Genomic DNA, 7,516 nt, shown 5'->3' with positions numbered 1-7,516 from the left:
CCTAGAGGCTGCCAGTTTGGGATTTATAAGGTCCCCTCCCAAGGTGAGTGTGAGGGAGCTGGGAAGCCAGGGGCCCATTCCTTGCTACACCATCTGTGCCATCGTTCCCTGAGAATTTCCTTCCCCTTCAAGCGGCACACACTTTCAGAAAGGGGTCTCAGGGTTCCTGAGTCTGAGGTAATTTGTTTTTGCTGTATTTGATGAAATATTGTGGCCTATTCTTCCCAGTGCCTAAGTCACTTCCTGAAGTTAAATTTGCCCACAGAGCAGCTTTCTCATAGAGTTAATGTAGAGAGGCACCACTGGGGAATTAACTTTTGTTAATTTAAGTACTTAACAGTATCTTCATCTCACTCCACCCCCAATGTCCCCCCCACCACCCGCCCCCTGCCGCTGGTAACTAGTCGGTTGGGGTTTTTTTTTTCCTTTTTTTTTTTGCTGATACCTAGTAAAGTAGAATGCTTTTCATGCGTTGTAGACATTCTCCTTGTGTTTTCTGCTCAGCGTTTGACAATAGTAAGGAAGAATGAAAGGGTTATATAGATCCTTGGAATTGAGTATTTTCAAGCTCATGGCTTGGAGAAATTACTAATCATTTTAGCAAAGGTTATGTATTTGGAATCTTTTGATTTAAAGACACATTCCTCCCTTTCAGATGTAATTTCTGTGAAATGATAATAATTCAGCAGTTAGTAGAAAGAGCAGTAAAGCCATATATCAAGATCACATTCCAGCCCTCTATGATGCCTATTTCTGACATACAATAAAGGGCAACATATTAATAAAAGAAATTCAGAATTTATTTTCAGCCAAGAGCTACTGAAAAAAGGTTATTTTTTGACCTTTGCCTTTTTTTTTTTTTTTTCTTTTGCTGAAGGGGAACTAAGACCAAACTATCAACCTTGGTAAACTTGAATGTCTTCTATATGTTGCTTAGGAATGATTATTAGAAAGCTAAAACATATACAGGTGTATGTACTTTAATACTGGAATTTAAAAGTCATTATTTAAATATGGAGGAAGTTAAATCTTAGGCATATCAGAAAACTTGGGATCAACTGAGTTAAATTTAAATGAAATGTGTGTGTGTGCAAGTTTCCCCTATTTTTTGAAGTTTGGAGCATCCAGCATACATTTACTGATAAGGGCTTCCGAAAATCAAGGGCTGATGAGGTCATTACTGGGAAGGTCAGAGGCAGTGTTTCAGTTGAGTAGAGAGACCCACGGAATAGTGCACAATGTGTAACTATATTCATCTCAATCAAAAGACAACATGAGATTTCAGACTTGGAAGGGCCCTTAAAAGTCATCTAATCTCACCACCTTGTATTCAAAAAAAGGCTCTACTGATAATGTGTTATCTTATGAGGGTGGAGGAAGGAGTGCCTCCGGAGCTGATCCAGTCTGGCTGGGTTGTGTGGTAAACTTCTTGATTACTTAATATTATCTGTTATCTGCCAGCGAAAAGGTCTGATCACAAATAAAGCAGAATTCCTAGATGGGATCCTTTGTTAATTGCTTCGATTCAATGCATAGAATTGAGAAATTTGAGTGTTTGCTACATTCAGATGCTTCTTGAGTAAGGAGGGGTAGGGGGTGGGCAGATGGTGTGGCCATAGAGATCTCAATGTTCCCTTCCAAGTTTCCCGTGGGTCTTGGGCAGCTGAGCTCAGTTAAAAGCTCACATCGTCACTTCCCTAGTCCAACTAGAAATGACTCAAAACGCTGACAGTCTCCTGGAGCATCAGTGGAGTGTACCTCTGCACGAGGGCAGGTACAAGCTCTGCGGTGGAATCAACAGAAGTGGACAGGAGGTCAAGCTCTTTGTGGCCAGATAATAAACAGATATGGTGGTCATAACTCCCCTGATATACAAGGATCCTGCTCGTGAGATGCCCTCACATGAAAAACACCACGGGGCTCCTAAATTCACAGATGGCAGCAGACACTTCAACTCCCCCCTTAACATCTCATGCAAGTCTCATGCAAGCACTACTCAAATAAATGCATTTGTGAATTAAGAGGAGTCATTCTTCTGGACTTGGAAGCCAATTGTTTACCAGTTATCAGGTTAAAAAAATGTTTTTCCCTTGATTTTCAGATAGTGGCTGATTTGATTGACTTGTTCAGTCCCTTGAATTTCATAGCAAAACTCAAACAATGACCACTAACGTCTGAATTGTGTGGGGAGGACTTTGGCAGCTGAGTCCACACACCCAAGAGTGAAGTCCAAAGCTGTTTTATTTCCGCACTGGTCACATTTTTATCCATAACGTCCTACTTTTTAAAGGAAAGGGCCAGTTGGCATTTAGTCTGGTGGAACTCCAGGTGGCCACATGCCACTGGTTATGTAGCACACATTAAAGGACGTGTGTGTCTCCTCTTTCTCATTCCTTTTGCCAGAAGGATGCACTTTCCTGATAAATGAAATTTGGGGACCTCTCTTCCCTCTAATTTGCATGAGAGAATTAGGCAAAGGGCCTACAAGGATCTTGAAGGCTCTTGTGCCATTCACCTGGAGTCACAGAGCAGCTACAGAGCTCCACGCAGATAGCGCAATCGCCACCACGTTCGACACGGAAATTACTCTGTAATTGAACTCTATTAGACACTAAGGCTGAGCTTCCCTGAAGGAAGAAATTTGAACATTTGGGAATATTATCTGGGAAATTTAGCTTTAAAAAATATTCATTTGAAATATTGGAGTGATTTACTTAAAAGTACTTTCCCAGAAGTTTAAAATATTCAAAGGATGACCTGGATTCTTCCTTCCTGTTGATACGTAGGGACACATCTTATAATACACACATTCTATCCTAATTGCTTAGTCATTGAATTTCAGTTCTCTTTGGAGAAAGAAGTCAGCCTGCATCATAAAAGAGGAAAGTCTAGGTTCCTAGCCTGGCTGCTCTCCAGAGCCTCAGTGTTGCATCTCCACCTGCCTGCTGGACATTTGAACTTGGACGCCCTGTAGATATCGCAAGGCTTGGTTGACTCAGAGCCCCAACCTCCCCTCTGCTCCCAAATGGCTCCCCCTCCCAATTCAATGCTCACTGCCACCTTCCTTCCTTTTGTCCTGAAGAGCCATGAGCCCCCAAGGCTCACTGGGCATTCCCTTGCACTATCTCTCACACTCCACCCTTTCTTTCAATTCCCATTGCCCCCACACCCCTGCTGCTTCAAGCCTGGATGATTATAATAGCCTCCTAACTAATCGCTTACTTGTTTCTCCCCCTCCAATTCACTGCTGCCACAGTAATCTCCCTAAAACACCACTTAATCATGCCAAACCCTTAATTAAAAATCTTCATTATCTCTTCATTACCACCAGGATAAAGTCCAAGCGCCTTAGTTTCCTTCCACTATCTGGCCTCAATCCACATTTCCAGTTTACTGCCCACTATTTCCCCACAGTCTTCGTAGACTCCACTAAAACCTGTCTAGTCACACCATTCATCCACCTGGAATGGTTTCTCCAGCCTGTCGCTGAGATTTGTGTTCATTCTCTGAGGCCCATGTCAAGTTCTCCTGCCTTTTTGTGAGGTTTCTTCCCTGGGCGACTGTGTCCCCCTAAGAGTTCCTAGAACACTCAATGTCGCAAGTCACAGCCTACTATGAGTCATTATTTAGTTCTACTTTGACTATATGTGCCTTAAAATCAGGAATAGTTCCAGATACATATTTACATCTCCCTCTCATTCGAATCACCACCACCACTTACTGCCTGCCATCCCCAATAAATACCGATTATGGTGTGATCTTGTTATAAGATAGTTGTCGTTTGATGGCCAAAGGAAACAACTGTTGTAGTGTGTCCATTGTGGTCCTTTATATTTGCGACAGCCCGTATGGGTGACTGGCGTGCCAGATTATAAAGGGAATTTATGTGGTGTGGACAGGGGCTCGGTTAAATTCAACCAATCCCAAAGAGATACAGTAAAGAAGGAAAAACGCTGGGGAAATCATTTTCAGGGAAAGATTGCACTCCTCTCCACCTATAAGGACTAAAGAATACAATGGAGGAGACCCTCATGCACAGCTGTAGAATGGAAGAGGCTGAAGGGAAAGCAGGCACAGTTGTGTTCAGAAGTGTGCAGCTCTGCCTTTCCTTGCATTTGTGCTGGACTCACCAGAGGAAGGCACAGTACACCAGGCACGGAGAAGCATCAGGTGATTCTCCGGATTCTCTTCTGCATTTTAGTTCTGATTACAATATAGATACCTTGTCCTGAAGAGGCTTTAATGGCTTTTTTAAAAAACAACCATATCGTGTCTTCCCTGCTCTGTGCAACCAGGAGTGCATTTCATCTCAAGGGCCTTTCCCTCTTATGCTTCACCTCAACTCACTGTATCCCTGCAGGAGTGAAGTGCTCTCCTTGTCTCCGTGGAGTCCTGAGAATGGGCACTCAAAATCTCACATGCCAGCATCACAGGACTGAAAATTTTCCTTAGAGTCATTTGAATAGAGAATGCCTCCTTCCTGTCTTTTCTCACTTTCCTCCCACTTTTCACAGGGAAGAACCATGGGGAAAAAAAAAAAACCAAAAAAAAAAACTTCACAAGGAAAGCAACACCAGATAGTTGAGGACGTTGGATCTTCTTTTTTCTTTTCTTTTTCTATCTCCACCCCCAGCCCTTCTTCTCTTTAAACACATTTCACTGGAGAAAAGGAATCTGGGCGACTTGGGCATTAGCATTGTTTCTGGAAGCCAGAGGCGCCAATGATCACCTCTACAATTGGCATGATCCTGTGGGCACTAGCCAGAAGCTTTCCCATGTCATCTGTGTCCCTATGGACAGCTGTCACTCAAAGGGGCCCCCAAGGATGAGTTGATGCCCTCTGATCCACTTGTCCCATGTTTCCCAAAGGGTCTTAGAACAGGCTTTTTTTGCTTCTCCTAATAAAACATCAAAAATGGTATTTCAGTCAATGAGATCTGAGGTCACATTATGTGTGCAAGAGACCCGGAAGACATCATTTTCAAGAGCTTGAAATCATTCCAAGCAGATGAACTGACACTCTCATGACTTGTCCCCAGGTTAAGGTGACTATAAACACTTTTACAAATTACAAATACAATAAAGTATGTGGCTTATGGAAGTAACCTGTGTTAGAAGGTGTCTTAGAAGAGGTAAGTTTGAGTGAGATTTTGATGTAGATGACAGAAAGTGGGAGAGAGTGGTGTATGAAAAGATAATGTGGTTGAGTCAGAGTAATTTCTATAAGGATGACGCAAGTTCTATTAAGATGAAATTCTGGATGAAAGTTCACTTTCTCATCAGGCTTGAAACACAGATTTAGTCGAATCTATCTTTACATCCATGGTGACCAGCACAGTGCCAGGCACAATAAATGGGAAGCAGATGTCTGGTAAATTAATGTATGAAAAATTAATTGTTGCAGGATTAAATACATGTAGTAAAAAGTTAACTAGAATATTTCTAACTTTCTTTTATCTTGGTATAAGTTTTTTTTTTCCTTCCCCTATTGCCTGCTGCTGAACTTTTTGACTTTATGACAGGATTGAGTGGCAAACAGAAATGCCCAGATTACTTTTATATGCACATCCATAATGTTCTACTTGACTCATGGAGGGTGTGTAACCAGAATGCATAATGCACTTTGATCCCTTCGTAGTAGAGAGGCTATGTTAATGCTTAAGAGAGATAATAACACCACTAAAGCATGTTTAAAAGCTTTTTGTTATTGGACGGACATTCCAGGCATCTTCCAGATCATTTATGTTCTATAGGGAACTTCTCCGTAAAAATTCAACTTAGGGCCTTCCCTGGTGGCTCAGTGGATAAGAATCCGCCTTCCAATGCAGGGGACACGGGTTCGAGCTCTGGCCCGGGAAGATCCCACATGCCGCGGAACAACTAAGCCCGTGCGCCACAACTACTGAGCCTGCGCTCTAGAGCCTATGAGCCACAACTCCTGAAGCCTGTGTGCCTAGAGTCCGTGTTCCGCAACAAGAAAAGCCACGCGGTGAGAATCCCGCACACTGCAACGAAGAGTAGCCCCCGCTCGCTGCAACTAGAGAAAGCCTGCGCGCAGCAATGAAGACCCAAAGCAGCCGAAAATAAATAAATTTTTAAAAAATTTAAAAAAAAAAATTCAACTTACCCAGGGTTTTTTCCTAGGTCAAAGTAACAGTTGTCATGACCCTTTCTTGTCTGCGTACAAACTTTACATAACGTAACCTCCCAGTCTAAAGAGAAAACTACAACAATTTCACTCCACTTGGAAGGTCATACATAGGGTGCAGAAAAGAAGTATGAATAGAACAATCATTAATTAGAGGGGAGACAATATGGAGGCCTTTCCCTCTGTGTGACCTTGCAGGTCTCCACAGTAACTGTGTGCTAATTGGCAAACTGCATCTGCAGGTGAGGGGCGGCTGCCCCCTGACCTCCAGGAACACGAGCGCCACCTAGTGAGGAAATCCCACTTCAAAACTTTCAATCCTAACTTTATTCACTTCCCCTTGAAAATGATTACTAAGTTCACACAGACAGGTATATAATTTTAAATATTTTTAACAAAGAATCCTAACTCCGGAGTCAAAAAACTGAGAGTCAGGAAATTTAAAAATCCAACCCAACACTTTGTATCACTATTTAAGATTTCTTTTCACCCATGTATACTTTCAAAAGTGCTGATATGCTGTTTTTCAAATCTAAAGGACACTTTCAAAACTCTGGAAGAAAACAAAAGAGGCATGGATGAGTGGGTGATAATAGGGTGCTGGGTGGCAGAAACGAGGCCTTTTACTATAGACTATGTTGTTTGTTTTCAAACCACATGAATGTATTGCTAATCAACAAATTAGGTTTATAAAGAACAGTCAGTGTATATTCATGTTACAAGCAGCTGTGTAGTTTCAGCAAAAACAGTATTACTTAGTTACATTAAATTTATTTGCTAATTTGCAAAGAAAAATAATGCCTCCTCCAAAAAAAAAAATAATGCCTCCTCATGTGGTTAAAGAATTTTCTCCATGTAAAAGTACTTGCCTGCTAAATGTAGGAGGTACTCATAGAAACTTCACCTCAATCACACACACACACACACACACAAACACACACACACACACACACCTCCTCAGAGTTTCTTACATCTTACATAGGCGCACATCTCAGCTACTGATTTTTTAAAAAACACTTGTGTCAATGGTACTCAACTTTCTTGAACAAGCTCTACCAAGTACTTTACCTATCTTGATCCTTGGACATACTAACTAAAAAAGTAAATGGATGTTAAAAGTTACAAAGCAAGGCTTCCCTGGTGGCGCAGTGGTTGAGAGTCCGCCTGCCGATGCAGGGGACACGGGTTCGAGCCCTGGTCTGGGAAGATCCCACATGCCGCAGAGCAACTGGGCCCGTAAGCCACAACTACTGAGCCTGCGCGGCTGGAGCTTGTGCTCCGCAACAAGAGAGGCTGTGACAGTAAGAGGCCCTCGCACCGCGATGAAGAGTGGCCCCCGCTCGCCGCAACTAGAGAAAGCCCTCGCAC

The sequence above is a fragment of the Tursiops truncatus genome, chromosome 18 (genome assembly GCF_011762595.2).
Source record: "Tursiops truncatus isolate mTurTru1 chromosome 18, mTurTru1.mat.Y, whole genome shotgun sequence".
Taxonomy (NCBI): domain Eukaryota; kingdom Metazoa; phylum Chordata; class Mammalia; order Artiodactyla; family Delphinidae; genus Tursiops; species Tursiops truncatus.
This window is presented reverse-complemented; position numbering follows the sequence as displayed.